The following is a 19074-nucleotide window of genomic DNA, read 5'->3' as shown; positions in this document are numbered from 1 at the left end:
CTGAGCGCCGAAGAATTGATGCTTTTGAACTGTGGTGTTGGAGAAGACTCTTGAGAGTCCCTTGGACTGCAAGGAGATCCAACCAGTCCACCCTAAAGGGGATCAGTCCTGGGTGTTCATTGGAAGGACTGATGTTGAAGCTGAAACTCCAATACTTTGGCCACCTCATGTGAAGAGTTGACTCATTGGAAAAGACCCTGATGCTGGGAGGGATTGGGGGCAGGAGGAGAAGGGGACGACAGAGGATGAGATGGCTGGATGGCATCACCGACTCAATGGACATGAGTTTGAGTGAACTCCGGGAGTTGGTGATGGACAGGGAGGCCTGGCGTGCTGCAATTCATGGGGTCGCAAAGAGTCGGACACAACTGAGCGACTGAACTGAACCGATTGTGGATGAACACTTGAGATGTCTCTGGTTTTCAATTATTAATAATCGTAATAAACATTCGCGTGCATTCTTGTAGAGCAGAGGGAAACTGGCCAGTTGCCTGAGGGGACAGACATCTCAGCATATCTGTAATTTATTCACAGTACACTAGTTGGGAGTCTTTAAAACATAATAAAATAACAGTTCTCCATGTTCATTCAAATATTTTCCTCATATTCATTCAAATATGTCTCTATATTTATTCAAATGTTTTCTGCACATTTACTATGAGCCAGGCCTCAATGACATGACAGGAAACAAGAGAGGTAAGCTCTCAACCCCACCAGAAGCTTACATTCTAGGCAGACACAAAGAGAAACAGATATGTCAGTGTCTGTCAGGGAGTCCCAGTGTCAAGGAAAACAATAAAGCATGGTAAGTGGGGGGAAGTGATGCCTCAGGGGCAGTTTAGAGACAATCTGAAGGAAGACCAGTCAGAAGACTATAACAACTGCTGAAACTATGCCTAACCAGGCCTCGGCCCCACAAATGGCCTTGGGAGAAAGACAGGCATCACAATTGGCCACGAGGCAAAGAACAGCAAGAGAGGACTCGAGTTTACTCTCAGAGAAGGGTAATATTGAAGAGAAAAATGGGGAAGAGAAAGAGTTTTGTTTTTTAAATTGAAGTATACTTAACAAAACTCTTTCTCTTCCCCATTTTTCTCTTTAACATTACCTTCTCTGAGAGTGAAGTTAATTTGGGCTTTCCTTGTGGCTCAGCTAATAAAGAATCCGCCTGCAATGCAGGAGACTTTGGTTCGATCCCTGGGTTGGGAAGATCCCCTGGAGAAGGGAAAGGCTATCCACTCCAGTATTCTGGCCTGGAGAATTCCATGGACTGTATAGTCCATGGGGTCGCAAAGAGTCAGACACGACTGAGCGACTTTGACTTTCAGTTAATTTACTATGTTTTAAGTGTGAAAAAAAAAGTTGGTTTCGATAGAGGAGGGAAAGAATGTGGTTCTATAATTACTAGATACTTGTGCAGAAATAACCACTAGACCCATAAACAGGGCTACTGAACTCTAGAAAGGATTCATCTACTTGGGATTCACCTACATAGACGTGACAGGTAACATCATGTTCATAGACAGAAGGATGGAGCGTGAAGACAGGGACACAACTCTGAAGAACTTTAAGAAGCAGGAAGGACAGAAAGGGAAGGAATGGTCAAAAGGTAGGGAAATTTCCACCCTTAATTACATAAGAAATCAAGGGAACACCAGCTTTAAGTAAGAGGCACTGCTGCTGCTGCTGCTAAGTTGCTTCAGTCATGTCCAACTCTGTGCGACCCCATACATGGCAGCCCACCAGGCTCCCCTGTCCCTGGGATTCTCCAGGCAAGGACACTGGAGTGGGTTGCCATTTCCTTCTCCAATGCATGAAAGTGAAAGGGAAAGTGAAGTTGCTCAGTCGTGTCCGACTCTTAGCGACCCCATGGACTGCAGCCCACCAGGCTCCTCCGTCCATGGGATTCTCCAGGCAGGAGCACTGGAGTGGGTGCCACTGCCTTCTCCAAGAGGCACTAGCCAACAGCAACAAATGCTAAAGAAAAATCAAAGGACAGGAAAAAAGAAAAGGTTACTAGGACTGGTGGTTAGTTATGAAACATTAAAAGTTCAGTGTAGTGGTGGGTGCACAACTCACTGACTTGTACCTTTTTAAATGGGTGATTTGTATGATACGTGAATTGTTATCTCAATAAAGCAGACATATACACATGTGTAAATAGAAGAAACTTTCTGGAGGTGCAGTAGGGCAGAAGGAAAACTGTATGGGTGATAAAAAATGAACAGGCTAAAAAACAGGTTATTGTTTCTTCAGCATAGAGGAGAATGAACGATGTCGGTAGCCAGAAGGAGTCACTAGAAGAGGCTGAGCAAGCCACTTCGTGGTTAAGGGGCCAAGAGATAATAAAAAGCCTAGGGATAATTAAAAGAGCTTGCTTTTTCTCTGAGACAGAGGGAAGGAAGAGTGTGAGAAAGATATTTTAAAAAATCATTTAAGGGGGAGAAAATAAATCATAAGACAGCATCTCCATTCTCTTTGGGAAGTGCCAAGACTTCTGCTGAGAAGAGAGGGACAGAGTGGAAAAAAAGGATCAGGAACAGTCCACTAGGGATTAAATAGGGATGGAAAAGAATTCAAACCCATTTTACCCTGCTGTCATCGCCAAAACCCATGCTAATAATCTACCCTATGTGCTGTTAGACTCCAGGACAGGATGAACAGGCGTAACACAGAGAAAATAAGTCACATAAACAGAATAGAGACAGTCCTCTAAATCAGTCACTCCCGAAACAGTTCCAACCTCGGTTCTAGAAGCCTGTTCCCTATTACTCTTCAATTTTTTTTTTTCACAAGACTCTAGAGTTCTAAATTTTCTCATTAGCAGTTCATGACTACTGTGAAAATGATGGAGAGATTTATGAGCTCCACAAAGTAAAATTCTCTCTGTAAACAAGCTGCATGTTAAGGCATTTTAACAACATCTTTCAGGAATGTGCTTTAAATGTATCACTTTAACTGAGAAAAGATTAAATGCATTTTCAACATTTAGAATTATGGATACTTACAAACTGGAATCAACTATAAAGGTCACTACTCAATTTTCTCTTCTGGTACACAGACTGCCTCTAAACAGTAATGTTTGGTCATTCACCTTCAATTCGCCATTTCCACTGGGACCTTAATAGTTGACAAAGCAGCCTACGGTATTGCTAGGTATCAATAACTGGTTTTTACATTACTTTTGCATTAACCTTCTATTGATTTTTATCTGTTCTATTCATCCCCGGGATCTGGTACATAAATGGCGCAGAATAATGAATGAATGAAATCTACCTTTCAACAACTTTGTGGCTCCCACCTAGCCGCCTAGGCCTTGAAAATACCTTTCCCTTATCTACTGATTGACTTTGAAATATGTGAAGACAATTTTTCTTTTCCTTTCTCTTTTGGGTAAAGAAACAGCTCTGTTTTCTCAATGTGGCTTTTAGTATTTCAAGAGCCTCCCTAAACATTAGCAATCAATGTGGAAAACAACATTCCCCATATGATCTGCATACTATGAGTGAATATACTAATATTCACCAACATGCCCACTGTGTGTCTGCCGAGTTGCAGCACGCCCGCAAGCTATGCTTTCTTATCCTCACAATTTATCCCTGAGAAAATGGAGCCAAAGAGACATGAAGCAACTTGCCTAATTCCACAGTGAGTAAATGGGAGAAACGCAATTTATCATTAGAGCGAAACACCACCTTTCCCCTATCTGGGGAAAACTTTATAGTTCACTTCTGTAAATGGAACATTACATCATACAACCTTTTTTTTTTCTCCCAAGTCAGGTCTTCATCTCAAACACACACACAACTAAATTTTTGTGAATTCAGTACTTCTTGACAAATCTGCATCTTGTTAATTTTGGTTTATAAGTTCAGCCTTTAAGAATGAGTTGAATCTAAGTGTCATCTAACAAACTTCTACTACAGATTTTGAATACATTTATTAATCTGAGAAGCATGCCTCATATATTTAAAGTTGGTAACAAAAAAAAGTGCTAACCAGAGTGAAAGCAAGACCAGAGAGCCCTGCAGCTTTATCTCCAAAGAACTCTTTTCAAGTTGACATCAACCTGTTGATCAACATTTGTGATTTGGTAATTTGAATGGCTATAAATCCATCTAACCAGACCTTATTCAGTGTACATTTACCTCTGGTATCTATTACATGAAGTGGGATTATGTTCAGTGTTCTTAGGAAATTATCCCCCATCAGTCTAGTAAACTTGTAACAAAAGGAGATATGATTTGTGTCACTAGCTTTCTTTTAATGGAAGCTCCCCCAGTTTGGGGCTATGAGCCTACTTTCCCAAATACTCAGAAACTCTTTTTGCTCATCCTCAAGATCCTAATATAGATTAATAATAAGCTCTGGAGTATGACTTCGATGGTGGACTGAAGGACCTGTGCTCAGCTTCTCCTGCAAGAACACCCAAATTTGCAACTAGCTGCTGAACAACCATTGACAAGAGAATGTTGGATCACACCAAAAAAAGATACTCCACATCAAGGGCAAAGGAGAAGCCCCAACAAGATGGTAGGAGGGGCAAAATCATGTTTGGAATCAAACCTCATACTCGCCAGAGACACTGAGAGGGCACAAACAAAACCCTTGTGTGCACCGGGACCCGGGGCCGCACAAGAGACTGAGCCAGACCTGCCTTTGAGTGTGTGAGTGTCTCCTGCAAGGTGTGGATTAGGAGCGGCCGCCGTGCGGACAGGGGCTCTGGCTGCAGCAGAGCCGGGAGGAGCAGCGTGTGGCCTAAGACCTCTTGGAGGAAGTTGCCATTAGCCCCACCGCAGAGCTGCTGAGCAGATGACCCACAAACTGGAAAACAATTATACCAAAGAAGTTCTTGCACTGTTGTGAAAGTTCTAGGCCCCAGCAGATTTCCCAACTTGGGGATCTGGCAAAGGGACTGAGAACCCCCAGGGAATTTGACTTTGAAAGCCAGTGGGATTTTAATACAGAACTTCCACAGGACTGGGGAAACAGACTCTCAGAGGACACAAACAAAACCTTGTGCGCACCAGGACCCAGGAGAAAGGAGCAGGGACCCCACAAGGGACTGAGTCAGACTTGCCTGTGAGTGCCCAAAAGTCCCTGGCGGTCGTGTGGGTTGACAGTCAGGGGCACTGAATACAACAGTCCTGGGAACTGCAGGGTGCTGGCCTAAGTCCTTTTGAAGGAGGTTTCCATTAGCAGTTTTCCAATTACTGCTACCACAGTTTGACCTCAGGCCAAACTACCGGGAGGGAACACAGCCACACCCATCAGCAGAAAATTGGATTAAAGATATACTGAGCATGTCCCATGTAGGACCATGCCTTGCAGGGCCACCTAAGACAGATGGGTCATGGCAGAGAGTTCTGACAAAATGTGGTCCACTGGAGAAGGGAAATGGTGAACCACTTCAGCATTCCTGCCTTGAGAATCACATGAACAGTATGAAAAGGTAAAAGATGAATTCCTCAGGTCAGTACGTGCCCGATATGCTACTGGAGAAGAGCAAAGAAATAGCTCCAGAAGGAATGAAGAGGCTGAGCCAAAGTGGAAACAACGACCGGTTGTGGGTGTGACTGGTGATGCAAGTAAAGTCTGATGCTGTAAAGAGCAATACTGCACAGTAACCCAGAATGTTAGGTCCATTAATCAAGGTAAATTGCAAGTGGTCAAACAGGAGATGCCAAGAGATGCCAAGATCAACATTTTAGGAGTCAGTGAACTAAAAGGGACTGGAATGGGTGAATTTAATTCAGATGACCATATATCGACTACTGTGGGCAAGAATCCCTTAGAAGAAATGGAGTAGCCATCATAGTCAACAAGAGAGTCTGAAATGCAGTACTTGGGTACCATCTCAAAAATGACAGAATGATCTCTGTTAGTTTCCAAGGTAAACCACTCAGTATCACTGTAATCCAAGTTTATGCTCCAACCACTAATGCCAAAGAAGCAGAATTTGAATGGTTCAATGAAGACCTACAAGACCTTCTAGAACTAACACCAAAAAAAGATATCCTTTTCATCATAGGGGACCGGAATGCAAAAATAGGAAGTCAAGAGATATCTGGAGTAACAGGCAAGCTTGGCCTTGGAGTACAAAATGAAGCAGGGCAAAGGCTAACAGTTTTGCCAAGAAAACGCACTGGTCATAGCGAACATCCTCTTCCAACAATACGAGACAAGACTCTACACATGGACATTATCAGATGGTCAATACTGAGATCAGATTGATTATATTCTTTGTAGCCGAAGGTAGAGAAGCTCTATACAGTCAGCAAAAACAAGACCGGGAGCTGACTGTCGCTCAGATCATGAACTCCTTATTGCCAAATTCAGACTGAAATTGAAGAAAGTAGTGAAAACCACCAGACCATTCTGGTATGACCTAAATCAAATCCCATATGATTACACAGTGGAAGTGACAAATAAATTCAAGGGATTAGATCTGATAGACAGTGCCTGAAGAAATATGGACGGAGGTTCATAACATTGTACAGGAGGCGGTGATCAAAACCATCCCCAAGAAAAAGAAATGCAAAAAGGCAAAATGGTCATCTGAGGAGGCCTTACAAATAGCTGAGAAAAGAAGAGAAGCTAAAGGCAAAGGAGAAAAGGAAAGATATCTGAATGCAGAGTTCCAAAGAACAAGGAGAGATAAGAAAGCCTTCTTAAGTGATCAATGCAAAGACATAGAGGAAAGCAATAGAATGGGAAAGACTAGAGATCTCTTCAAGAAAATTAGAGATACCAAGGGAACATTTCATGCAAAGATGGACAGAATAAAGGACAGAAACGGTATAGACCTAACAGAAATGGTATGGACTAACAGAAGCAGAAAGTAATTAAGAAGAGGTGGCAAGAATACATAGAAGAACTATACAAAAGAGATCTTCATGACCCAGATAACCACAATGGTGTGATCACTCACCTAGAGCCAGACATCCTGGAATGAGAAGTCAAGTGGGCCTTAGGAAGCATCACTATGAACAAAGCTATATACCATCTGCTTTTAAAAAGCAGAAACATTACTTTCCTGGGAAAGGTCCTTATAGTCAAAGCTATGGTTTTCCCAGTAGTCATATAAGGATGTGAATGTTGGACTATAAAGAAGGCTGAATGCCAAAGAACTGAAGCTTTTGAACTGTGGTGCTAGAGAAGACTCTTGAGAGTCCCTTGGACTGCAAGGAGATCCAACCAGTCCATCCTAAAGGAAATCAGTCCTGAATATTCATTGGAAGGACTGATGCTGAAGCCGAAGCCCTAATACTTCAGTCACCTCATGTGAAGAGCTGACTCATTGGAAAACACCCTGATGCTGCGAAGATTGAAGGCTAGAAGAGAAGGGTACGTCAGAGGATGAGATGGTTGGATGGCATCACCGACTCAACAGACATGAGTTGGAGCAGGCTGCAGAAGACGATGAAGGACAGGGAAGCCTGGTGTGCTGCAATCCAAGGAGTGGAAAAGAGTCTGACGTGACTGAGGCACTGAACAACAACGACAACTGGCTCTAGCATCCAAAGCCATTCAGTGGTTCTCTGCAAAAACTGACACATTTACCGGACTCCAGTATTTATCATTAACTGCACTTTTAAGATTCCTCAAGTGTTATGAACAATGATTTCACAATCTTATCTGTAAATATTTTGGTATACTGTTTATTTGACCCTGAAAATACGAATCAGATTTAATCCAATTAAGTATTCTTTATAATCACTATTCCCTTGACCTTAATCCTTCCCGGTTTTGTCTTGACCTAGTTTTAGGGAAAGAAATGGCAACCCACTCCAGTGTTCTTGCCTGGAGAATCCCAGGGACGGCGGAGCCTGGTGGGCTGCCGTCTATGGGGTCGCACAGAGTCGGACATGACTGAAGCGACTTAGCAGCAGCAGTTTTAGAGAAAACAGAAAACATTTTTTCTTCTGTATTCTTACCAAACCCATTGCTTTCAAATATAATCTCCTGTGGGGATAAACGAACAATTTATTTTGTAGGCCAAACCATGACCATTTTTTCTGTGACATTCAATTTTAGAAATGACGCCTAAAACATAACAATCTCATTAACAATTAGAATGTTTCTTTATTGCCTGTGGGTGCAAAGTAAGTTCCATAAAATGGAACAAATGTTTAACATGCTTTTATGCAAGAATCAACTAATGTTTTTCAACAATGCATCCCAAGATAATCGAAGTGACACACACACACACAGAAGTCGCTCAGTCGTGTCTGACTCTTTGCGACCCCATGGATTGTAGCCCACCAGGCTCCTCGGTCCAAGGGATTTTCCAGGCATGAATCGAAGTGAAACAACAGTTAAAAAAAACAAACCACTAACATTACACACCAATGGTAGTCATTCCAAATAAACCAAAAAACTCTTGGATAACTATTATATTCATACTATTATATTCATAGTCAACAGGCAGGCATCTAAGAACACTAAGATTCTTAACCAGTCAAATATCTATGAATATCGCCACTACTATCAGCATCCATGCATTCATTCCATGATAGCTCAGTTGGTAAAGAATCCGTCTGCAATGCAGGAGACCCCGGTACGATTCCTGGGTCGGGAAGATCCGCTGGAGAAGGGATAGGCTACCTACTCCAATATTCTTGGGCTTCCCTCGTGGCTCAGCTGGTAAAGAATCCACCTGCAATGTTGGAGACCTGGGTTCGATCTTTGGGTTGGGAAGATCCCCTGGAGAACCGAAAGGCTACCCACTCCAGTATCGTGGCCTGGAGAATTCCACGGACTGTATAGTCTGGGGGGTCGCAAAGAGTTGGACACGACTGAACGACTTTCACGCATTCATCAAGCAATATGGACAGATTATCCTGGCAGTATTTTGGGTGCTGAGGATAGAGAGCTTTGTGCAGCTCTCACTCTAGTAACATCACTCATACAAACCGTCATCAGCGCTAAGATTGCAAGGCATGGTGCTAGGTATCTCTAACGAGCGAATTAGAGCTACCCAAGCATCATCAAGTTTCCATCAAAAACATAAAAAGACCGCTTTCAACCAAGTGCTCTGAGCAGTCGTTCCTAATGTTAGAAGATTTAGCGAAAGCTCCGTTTTAACTGGCAGGCCAAATTTCGGGAGCGTTGACCACCATGTTTTGTGCGGGTAATCTGAGAGCTCTGAGATATGCCTCTGGACTTAACACCTCAACTTTTAATGAACAATCCCTCCAGTAACAAACCAAACAACCCTGGAGAGGATCTGTAAGCACGACGCGAACGGAAGAACGGAGCTATTAATAATCGCGGAAGTGCGTTTTCCTCATTCCAGTCCCACCTTCTTTGCAGCGGTCTTCAAACTCCGAAGTCAGAGCATCCTAGCTGTGGAACAATACGCAGACTCAAGCTTTACCAAGGCTGGGACCGGCACACTGCGAAATGACTGGAAAGATGTGGACAGTCTGCGGATATATCGCTGAGTGTGTGAGAGTGCATAAGACCCCCTGCCCTTTCTCCCCACTTTCCAAAAAGTCCCTGAACCACAACCGCCTTTCATTTCGTGTGTTGCTACCTGCTCTAGAGTCCGAGCCAGGTTCCCTGACCCGCTCCTGGGCCTCAGACCCTCTCCCCGAGCGCGTCTCGGAAGCCGCAGCCCCGCCATCGCCCGCTAACTTTGATTCGCACCGGGGGGTAGGGGAGAGAAGCGGAATCCAGGAAGAGAGACTCCACGAGAGGCTGGAGGCTGGTGGCCATACCCTAACCCGACCTCCAGGTACGCGGGACTTAAGTGGCGCTGCCCGAAGTCCGTCGCTCACTCACCCCTCGCCTGAGGTAAGCCCCTTAGCGACGTCTCTCCTTGCCGACTGCGGCCATCTTGGACGTGGAATGTCGGGGATGTACGTCATCACGCTGCGTCTATGACGGAAAAAAATGAGCGACCGGAGGAAAGCCGGTCAGCCAATGAGAAGAACTTAGCGCTCCCAAAAGAGGAAAGAGCCGCCAGTCTCCTCCGGGCCCCGCCCCCCGAGTCGGCGGTCGCGGCGTGAGGAAGGAGGGGCCCGCTAGAGGGCCCATCCCGTCGGTCCCGCCCCCTGGAGGGTGGGGGTTGGTGGGGGAGAGGGAATTCTGGAGCAACCGAACCTGCTAACGGAACTGAGGCGCGAGAGGAGGGCCCCGGGGGGGGGGGGGGCGGGGAGTTCCGGTCCTCCAATCAACGCTCCGGCCTGGGCTCTGCCTAGCCAATTATGGCCTGGAAGCTGGCGGGCCGAACTGGCGACTCCGGACCCAGGAGTTCGCCCGTCCAATGGCTGGGGAGGAACCGGCGAGGAACGGTCAGGGGGCGGTGGGGCGGGGCCGCGCCCCCTGCGTCTGAATCGCGGGCCAATGGGCGGTGGCGGCGGCGGCGGCTCGAGGGCGGGGCCCGGGGGCGGGCGGAGCGGGGTTGGGCCGCGGCGGCGGGGCTGTCTGAGGCAGCGGTCCCGCCCCCTCCCGTCCGGCCGCCGCCGCCACCGCCGCCGCTGCCTGGGGCTTGGCTGAGGTGGCTTGTGGGTCCCGGCGGAGTGTGGCGCCGCCGCCGCCGCGCGAAGGGGCAAAAGTGGGCAGGTGAGTGCCGGCGGCGGCCCTCGGAGCCGACTCGCGCTGCCCTCCGCCACCGCCATCTAGCCAGCCCCGGAGCTCTGCGCGGCCGCCCCACGCCCGGACCAGCGGCCCTCGGCCATGGTCAGGCCCACGCCCCGCTGGCCCCTCTGTGGGCCCAGAGTGCGGGAGGCGGTGTGCGCCCTGGGGGCCCGGCGGGTCGGGCCTTGGGCGCCGGGAGTCCGGCGAGGTCGGCGTGCGCTGCACGGCCTCTCTGCCCTCCGGCCCTGCCCGGGGTTGGGGCGGGGTGGGGGGCGGGGGTTGGGCGCGTTCACCCCCTCCCGGCGCCCAAGGCCCCCTGGTCCCCGCTCCGCCCGCCCCGAGACGGCGGCAGCAGGTGCAGGAATGCCCGGCCCCTCGGCGCCCACCGGGTGGGGCCGGGGTCCGTCCCTCTCGCGCCCGTGGGCTCGGCCCTGCGTGCGGCCGGCTCGCGCACCCGCTTCCTTCCTCTCTCCTCTCTCCTTCCCGTCGTCACCCCGCCGCCTGGGCCAGGACTGTGTGGCTTTCGTGTTCCTCTCTTCACACCTCAGGCGCCCGCGGGGGTGCCGGGGACTAGCCGGCCCCCGCCCCCCGCCTCGCCCCGCTTCTCTCCCTCTCTTTCCAGTTACAAAAACGGTCGTTGAAAATAGGTCATCTCTCTTCCCACGCGCCCCTTGGCCATCTTCCCCACGCTCCGTGCCCTACTAGGAAGAAGAATTCAGTGCTTTGGAGTTTATCATTCTGGGGTATCAAACTCTTCTTCCTCGTGACTCCAGCCTGGCGATGCAAGTCTGCACCCCCTCTCTCCTCTGTTTCTACTCCGGGGTGGGGGCGTGGGGGTGCGGGTGCAGAAGGGAGCCGATTAGTGTGTCGGGCGCCACTTGCTGCGGGGGAACGGAGCGGGGGGTAGTGCTTACCCTCGCTGTGTGTTGACAGGTTTAGGATCACTTGGAGTGTGTTGTGTTGCATTTCCAAATGCAGGAGGTGATGTTTCAGAAGCAAAAGTGCTTTTAAAGTACGTTGACAGGTGACTTTTGCTTTTAACATCCTCTGCGGCGTTAACCCTTTAGCGACAGATCCGAACATAACTTGCTTGCGGTGTATGGGTTTGTCAGAACTGGCAAAAGTGTGGATTTTATCATGTGCAAATGATACCTCTTGCCCATTTTTCTTCTCCAAAATGACCCCACTGCTATTTCCAAACTGAAAGAACCAGTAATTAGGAGAAAAATTTTTTTAACTATTTTAAGTGAATGCATAGAACTTGAGAGTATAGCAAAATAAAAGCAGCTTTTCTCCACCATTAAAATTTGGAAAGACTTACTTGAGCCATGATATAGTGTGTCTATTCGGGCTACTATGCATGCAGTCTCTTCTTACCAGATTAGTCCCTGGGGCTGTTGTGATTGATACTTTGGAAAGGTTCCAGCATTTTAAGGAGGAGTTTTCCTCTGGCCCAGGGAAGTAATGGGCAAAGCCAAGTTCTCAAACAGCTACAGAACAACTTTTATTGGGCCCTCAACAACCTCAGTTTTCCTTCTACTACCCTGTATGTATATATATATATATTTTTTTTTTTTTTTTCAAAATTGTAAGTTAATGTGTGCAGTGAAACTCTATAGTCTGAATGAGTAAAATAGTTGCTGCTTCTGGTCTCTTCTCCAGTGATCCCTGGAATAGGAATGATGTTGGACTCGAAGATGAAACATTTATGCCTGCATGTCTGTAGTCATGAAAACTTCTGTTCATCAGTCAATAGTTGTGCAATAAGATTGTCAGGAAGACACACCAAGCTGCTCTTCCGTGTGGTGAACATTTAGGCCACATTTTGAATGATGATTAAACCTTTGCTTTAGAAGCCATTGGAAAATGAGAGAGCTGTGAAAGTTGTACTCAAAGTTTTCCATTCTAAAGTTCAGCCCCTAGAAAACTGTTTTGTTCTGAGAGCTCTGATAACTGATCACAACCTTTCCTTAGAACTTGCTGCTCTCATGATCTTGAGGAAGATGACAAAGACGGGGGTGGCTGGAAGAGGCTGTCTACAGTATGACTGAGGTTGCTCACAGTAAATATCTAGTAGATGGTCAGTGAATTCAGTGGGAAGCAGGTACCTAGTTTGTGGCTTGTGGAATTTTAGTGAAAATATGAGTAAAAATCTTAACTCCTGGCTCAGGGTTTCTCTTTTATTTTTGCAAGGTGTCAATCTAGTTTGAGATATTCCAAGTCTCTTAAAATGTTTGAACTACATAGTCTCTCTCTTTTTTTTAATCACTAATCTGCAGTAGTTTTTAGAAATGTAACCAGTAATACTGTATCTTTCTTGATGCAGTTTGATGAATATCTGTTACTGGGAGGTTTTTTATCTTTAGAAACTGGTTTTCTCAATTAAAAAGTAATATATTTGGGCCCATTGATTTATCAGAAATAATATTTTGATTTCCTGTGCATCCTTTTTTCTTTGTACAGTTGAAGAAGTGTTATCTTGGCTATCAGTTCATTTTGAATCATATTTAACTGCTTACAGGTATTAGTTTAAGGATTCCTTGCTTTTGAATTTTCCTGATTTTCACTTTTATTGCCTGTACAAGTGTACCTTACTTGGCAAAATTGACTTCTGTATCCTGGATTTCCTTATGTCATCTCACTTTCCAACTCATAAAATTGGAAATTGTAAAATATTTTTATCTGCAAATATAATTTACCCATCAAGTGAAGTCGCTCAGTCATGTCCGACTCTTTGCGACCCCATGGACTGCAGCCTTCCAGGGTCCTCTGTCCATGGGATTTTCCAGGCAAGAGTACTGGAGTGGGTTGCCATTTCCTTCTCCAGGGGATCTTCCCAACTCAGGGATTGAACCCGGGTCTCCCGCATTGCAGGTGGACACTATCCTCTAAGCCACCAGGGAATTTACATAATGTTTATTCTCAAAGTAAATTTCTAACAAAATAGTAATATAATTTTTTTTAATTACGAAGGAATTGAGACTTCTTTTTTCTAAGTCACTTAATCGTCTTATGGGGAAAAAAGTCAATTAACAGAATTGGCAAGATTAGCAATCCTTTCTGTTGTTAAATTCCTTCAGTAACTCAGGCCAGAGATTAGCTGTGTAGACTCCTTTTCCTTTTGGGAGTTTCTTCTAGGTTTAGAAATAAACAGATTGTAAAACCAGAAGTACAAACACAGCAATTGACAATTTTCAGCTGAAATAAATTTGAATGGAAGAAAAATGATTCCAAATAATTATAAAATTCAAATTCCAAAGTTGAGGCTTTGAAAAATTTTTTTCTTATTCAAGTCCTTTCCAAGTATTATTAGAAGTTAACTAAATAATCAAGTCCAAACACTCTTGGCTTGCAATGGAAGATGAAGTCTAATTCTGAAGTTAAGATTTTGAGGAAAAGTGGTACTGATTACCAAGCCAGAGTAAAATTTTAACCTCTCACATGTTAATACTATTGGGCATCGGCGAAGTTGGACACCGAGCTCTGCTGATGAGGCTCTGCTTATCACATTGCATAAATTGATTAACCGCGCTAAACTTGACCTTTCTCATCTGTAAAGTGGGCCTAGTATCTTACTTTATTTTCTGTGTAAAATGTTTACCTCAGTTCCTGATACAGAGAATGCCTGAACGGTGCAGTTAGGACGAAGGCGGTCATGTGGGAACCTGCCCCAGGGCGCACACGCTTTCAACAGCCTGGAAACAAACAAAATGACAGTTAGCCTGCAAACAAACAACATGACAGTTAGCATGAATAATTGCATTTGGATTAAAACTGCATTTGGATTTATTGTTTAATAAAGCACACGGATCTAGCTGAATATCAGTTTATGTAACCAAGGGTTTAGTTGGTTATCACCTTATCCTAAAGGCTGTCTTAACTTATCTTTCCTTTGCAGATTACTCAAGAAATATGCTCTGAATCCAAGTGTGAATTCACTTGTTCACTTGGCTGGTGGAAAAGTAAGGCTGTTTTGGCTATGTTGATCTTCCTCAACTTATGATGAGGTTATATCCTGATAGCATTTGAAAATATCATTGTTGAAAATGCAGTTAGTGCACCTAACATACCAAACATCTTAGCCTGGCCGACCTTAAACATGCTCAGAACACTGACATTAGCCTACAGTTGGGCGAAATCATGTAACACAAGCCTGTTTCATAATAATGTGCTGAATATCTCATGTTATTTGTTGACTGCTATCCTGAAAGTGAAAAGCCGAACGATGGTCTGGGTTCAGAATGGTGGCGAGTGTGCTCTTTGCTTGCCCTCGTGCTCCATTGGCTGGCTGGCAGCTGAGACTCGCTGCTCAGCACCCCAGTGGGCATTGCACTGCATGTCACTAGCCTGGGAAAGATCAGAATGCAAGGATTCCCCTGGATGCCTATGGCTTTTGCCCCATCTGTATTACAAGTCAAAATAGTCTTAAGCTGAACCATCTTAAGTTGGGAACCATCCGTGTTAGTAAAATATCCTTGAGTCGAATTTGGCTGTGGTTCACAAAGCACTTTGACAACCATACCTGCTACCTAACATTAGATGTCATTGTTTTAAAGATGTTCATGGTGAGAACACAGATAATAAACCCAGAAGTCTCTTCCAAACCTGACATTCCACAGTTTGAGAATCTAGTATCCTTATGGGAGGAGTGTGGGTGGTTTGAAAGTAACTTCTTGACAGATTACAGCTAGCTGTTTCTTCATTCTTTAGCATTTTTCTTTTTTCTTTAAGAAAGATATAATAGGAAATGATTATTTATGATACTGAATGATTCTTTGCTTTATAAAGAGGGGTTTTTTGGGGAGCAACTTTCTTTAAATAGAAGCCTCATTTTAATTTAATTGTGTTTATAACTTAATTCAACAGCAGTTTAAAAGTGCACCTATTATGTATTGAAAAGTCAATCAAAGATAGTTTAAGCATCTATAAAATTATCATGTATATTAGTGGAAATATGGTAAAAACATTGTAGAAAGCAAGAAATACCTGTATTTTTTAAAAAAAGATCTCAAGTTTGTGTGTTTGTGTATTTGTCTGACAGCCCAACTTGTTCTGTATAAAAATTGGAATTTTACTTACCCCTTATAGGTCTACCTTCATCTTGCTATGTGTGTAGCTACTGAGTTGAAATTAATTCCACTGTCTTGCCTGTCTGCCTGCCTTGACTTCTTGGTGGTTGTGAGTTGTGACACACAACACCTCCTTTGATAGAGATTGGAATGGTGGGTGCTCCTTAGCCTCTTGAAGTGGGATAAGTTAGTATGACTTGACCATGTTACTAGATCCTGCCACCGTGCAAAGAGGGATGTTCCTGACATTTCAGTTAACATGGTGCCAATGGAAGGACTATGTACACCTCATCAGTTTTTGTAGCAGAGAGAACTTAAATACTTTTCAATTTGGGAGCGCGCCACCATCCTGTAATTTGTGTACTTAATTCAAAATGTCGTCCTCTGATCCTAATGGCCTGCAAGGGATTTCAGTGAGGTTCTTTTCTTCCTCCAGAGATCAGGCAGGCTTTACACTCCCTTCGAACGCCGCTACAGCTGGGAGCCCTAGGTAGGAGAAAGCCTGAGGGCCATCCTCTCCCTTAGTCGATCTAGCTACAGAGTTGAGAGGAAAGATGCAGGATGTGTTGAAAAGCAGATGCTGGGCTTGAGCAAAGGTTTTCTGGGTGAATTACCAAGTAGTGTAATCAGAAATGTTTATTCTAGTTGTAATTCAGTTTAGTTCAGTCGCTCAGTTGTGTCTGACTCTTTGCGACCCCATGAATTGCAGCAAGCCAGGCCTCCCTGTCCATCACCAACTCCCGGAGTTCACTCAGACTCAGGTCCATCGAGTCAGTGATGCCATCCAGCCATCTCATCCTCTGTCGTCCTCTTCTCCTCCTGCCCCCAATCCCTCCCAGCATCAGAGTCTTTTCCAATGAGTCAACTCTTCGCATGAGGTGGCCAAAGTACTGGAGTTTCAGCTTTAGCATCATTCCTTCCAAAGAAATCCCAGGGCTGATCTCCTTCAGAGTGGACTGGTTGGATCTCCTTGCAGTCCAAGGGACTCTCAAGAGTCTTCTCCAACACCACAGTTCAAAAGCATCAATTATTCCGTGCTTAGCCTTCTTCACAGTCCAACTCTCACATCCATACATGACCACAGGAAAAACCATAGCCTTGACTAGACGAACCTTTGTTGGCCAAGTAATGTCTCTGCTTTTGAATATGCTATCTAGGTTGGTCATAACTTTCCTTCCAAGGAGTAAGCGTCTTTTAATTTCATGGCTGCAGTCACCATCTGCAGTGATTTTGGAGCCCAAAAAAATAAAGTCTGACACTGTTTCCACTGTTTCCCCATCTATTTCCCATGAAGTGATGGGACCGGATGCCATGATCTTCGTTTTCTGAATGTTGAGCTTTAAGCCAACTTTTTCACTCTCCACATTCACTTTTTTTTTTTTTTTTCACATTCACTTTCATCAAGAGGCTTTTTAGTTCCTCTTCACTTTCTGCCATAAATGGAAAGCAATTCAAGAATAATGCACATTTACAGTCTTTCCATTTAGAATATTTGGGGGACAGAAAAAAAGAAGTCCACGCAGCTGAATTCCATCTCAGTCTGTTCAGTAAGTGTGAAGTAGGTTTTATAAAAATGGGTTAAGTATCCAGCACCCTCCCTTACCATTCCCACCATCCCCTCAGCCAAGCTCCCTGCACGCTCTGTGTTCATGTTTCTCCCCACCTGTGCAGATAATATGTGAAAGAATCACTCCGTTGATCAGAAGTGGTTGTTGATTACAGATGCCACTTGCATATTAGCAATTTAAATAATTGAAAATGCCATCTATTTTACGGTTTTCTAAGCCTGTTCCATCTCTTAAGTGGAGAGGTTGTTGATAGTCTTGTAAAATAGTTTATGGTGTTGTAAAGAGCCAGATTTTGAAGATTCTGTAGATTTTTAAAAAATCTTGATGGTGGAGAAATATAGATACGTGTAAAACTCTTAGCTTGCTGTTTCTTTTTATTGATGGCCCTTCCTTTGAAGGACTGTCACTGTAGTAACTTTATTGTAGAATCCATTTGCTTGTCAATTCAGTATTGCTTTTCTATGTAGTATTTTCTTTTGTCTTTAAGTATTAAGTCCTTTTTTTTTTAAACCATATATTTGTTTCCCCTAAGATAATTCAATAAGAATTCGTAATTTATGCCAGATTTTGATCTAAACTCTAAGGAAACATCTTTTATTTAGTATTGTACCTTTTGACTGGAATTTGGAATTTACCTTTATGTATGTATGCTGCTGCTGCTAAGTCGCTTCAGTCGTGTCCTACTCTGTGCGACCCCATAGACGGCAGCCCGCCAGGCTCCCCTGTCCCTGAGATTCTCCAGGCAAGAACACTGGAGTGGCTTGCCATTTCCTTCACCAATGCATGCAAGTGAAAAGTGAAAGTGAAGTCGCTCAGTCGTGCCTGACTCTTAGTGACCCCATGGACTGCAGCTTACCAGGCTCCTCTGTCCATGGGATTTTCCGGGCAAGTGTACAAGAGTGGGTTACCGTTGCCTTCTGTGTTATGTATGTATACACAGATCTAACTTAACACATATTTTAATTTTTCTAATAAGTATATTTGAAATAAATATTGAAGATAAATATTGAGTCTTTGTAGGAAGTTGATGAATTAAACTAAGCAGTAGTTTTTTTCCACTCAGAACATTAAGAATATTCAGGATACCTATTTGGCTCTTTCATTTGCTAAAACTTGGAATCCTGCCCCAAATTCAGCTGAACTCACAATGAAAATTATTCATGGTGTAACAAGTTTTTGAATCATAAATAAACAGGGTAGGTAGTTATTTTAAATCCTTGGTGTTGGGAACATCTTCGTTAGCTAAGAAAGGCAGAAGGGCGTTGAATTTAGGAGACTACGCAGACTGGATTCTAACACTTTTCTCCGTCTGAATCTTAGCATCCAGTCGTTCTTCTTCAACTGCACTTTATTCTCTGCCCCTCTTTGTTTTGTTACTTTTCTCACACATTCGAGGGGTTATCCAGGCTGTGTCCTGGGTGCCCACTTCCTCATCCTCGAGGCCGCAGGCCTGACTGTCCCTCACTTGTTCATCTTCTGCCCTGACCGGCATGGTCCTGGCACGGGGATGCCAGCGAGCTTGTCTCGCTGCAAATGTGCTGGGCCTAACACAGGACTTCAGGTTGAAGCTGTAGGCCTACTGCTTGATGGCTGTGGGCTCTTGGCCAAGTCGTAGTTGTGTGTGAGTCCCCTGAGGTGACAGTGGTCACTGCCGGCCTCAGCGGGCTGTGGCGGGGATGGTGTGACCGGGGCAGTGCTGTGCTGACGCTTGTGCCCCCGTCACAAGTGTTCCTGGAGCTTGAAGTCATGCACGAGTTGCAGCTTTTCCATTTCTGTTGGAAATGAACTTCTTTCTGCTTGGTTGCTTTCTAGAAAGCAGAGAGATTCTTTTATGAAATTTAATATCTTAAAAC

At 44.7% G+C, this 19074-nt stretch overlaps 2 protein-coding genes across 9 annotated transcripts in view; one reads left to right on the top strand and one right to left on the bottom strand.

Moving 5' to 3' along the window:
• Window positions 1-9892, bottom strand: part of CCNK (cyclin K) — a 30003-nt gene extending 20111 nt beyond the window's left edge. For 2 of the 4 annotated variants that reach the window (XM_027521887.1, XM_027521889.1), the window contains exon 1: window positions 9787-9892. The gene's annotated coding sequence lies outside the window, so the exon portion shown is untranslated. The remainder of the gene's footprint in view (window positions 1-9786) is intronic. The other 2 variants (XM_027521888.1, XM_027521890.1) reach the window with 2 other exon arrangements.
• A 528-nt stretch (window positions 9893-10420) lies between these two features.
• The window catches only part of SETD3 (SET domain containing 3, actin histidine methyltransferase), a 78334-nt gene continuing 69680 nt past the window's right edge, over window positions 10421-19074 (top strand). For 2 of the 5 annotated variants that reach the window (XM_027521983.1, XM_027521979.1), the window contains exons 1-2: window positions 10438-10569; window positions 14483-14546. The gene's annotated coding sequence lies outside the window, so the exon portion shown is untranslated. Of the gene's footprint in view, window positions 10570-14482; window positions 14547-19074 lie in introns of all 5 variants that reach the window. The other 3 variants (XM_027521982.1, XM_027521978.1, XM_027521981.1) reach the window with 2 other exon arrangements.

The sequence above is a fragment of the Bos indicus x Bos taurus genome, chromosome 21 (assembly GCF_003369695.1).
Source record: "Bos indicus x Bos taurus breed Angus x Brahman F1 hybrid chromosome 21, Bos_hybrid_MaternalHap_v2.0, whole genome shotgun sequence".
In the NCBI taxonomy this organism is placed as follows: domain Eukaryota; kingdom Metazoa; phylum Chordata; class Mammalia; order Artiodactyla; family Bovidae; genus Bos; species Bos indicus x Bos taurus.
This window is presented reverse-complemented; position numbering and strand designations above follow the sequence as displayed.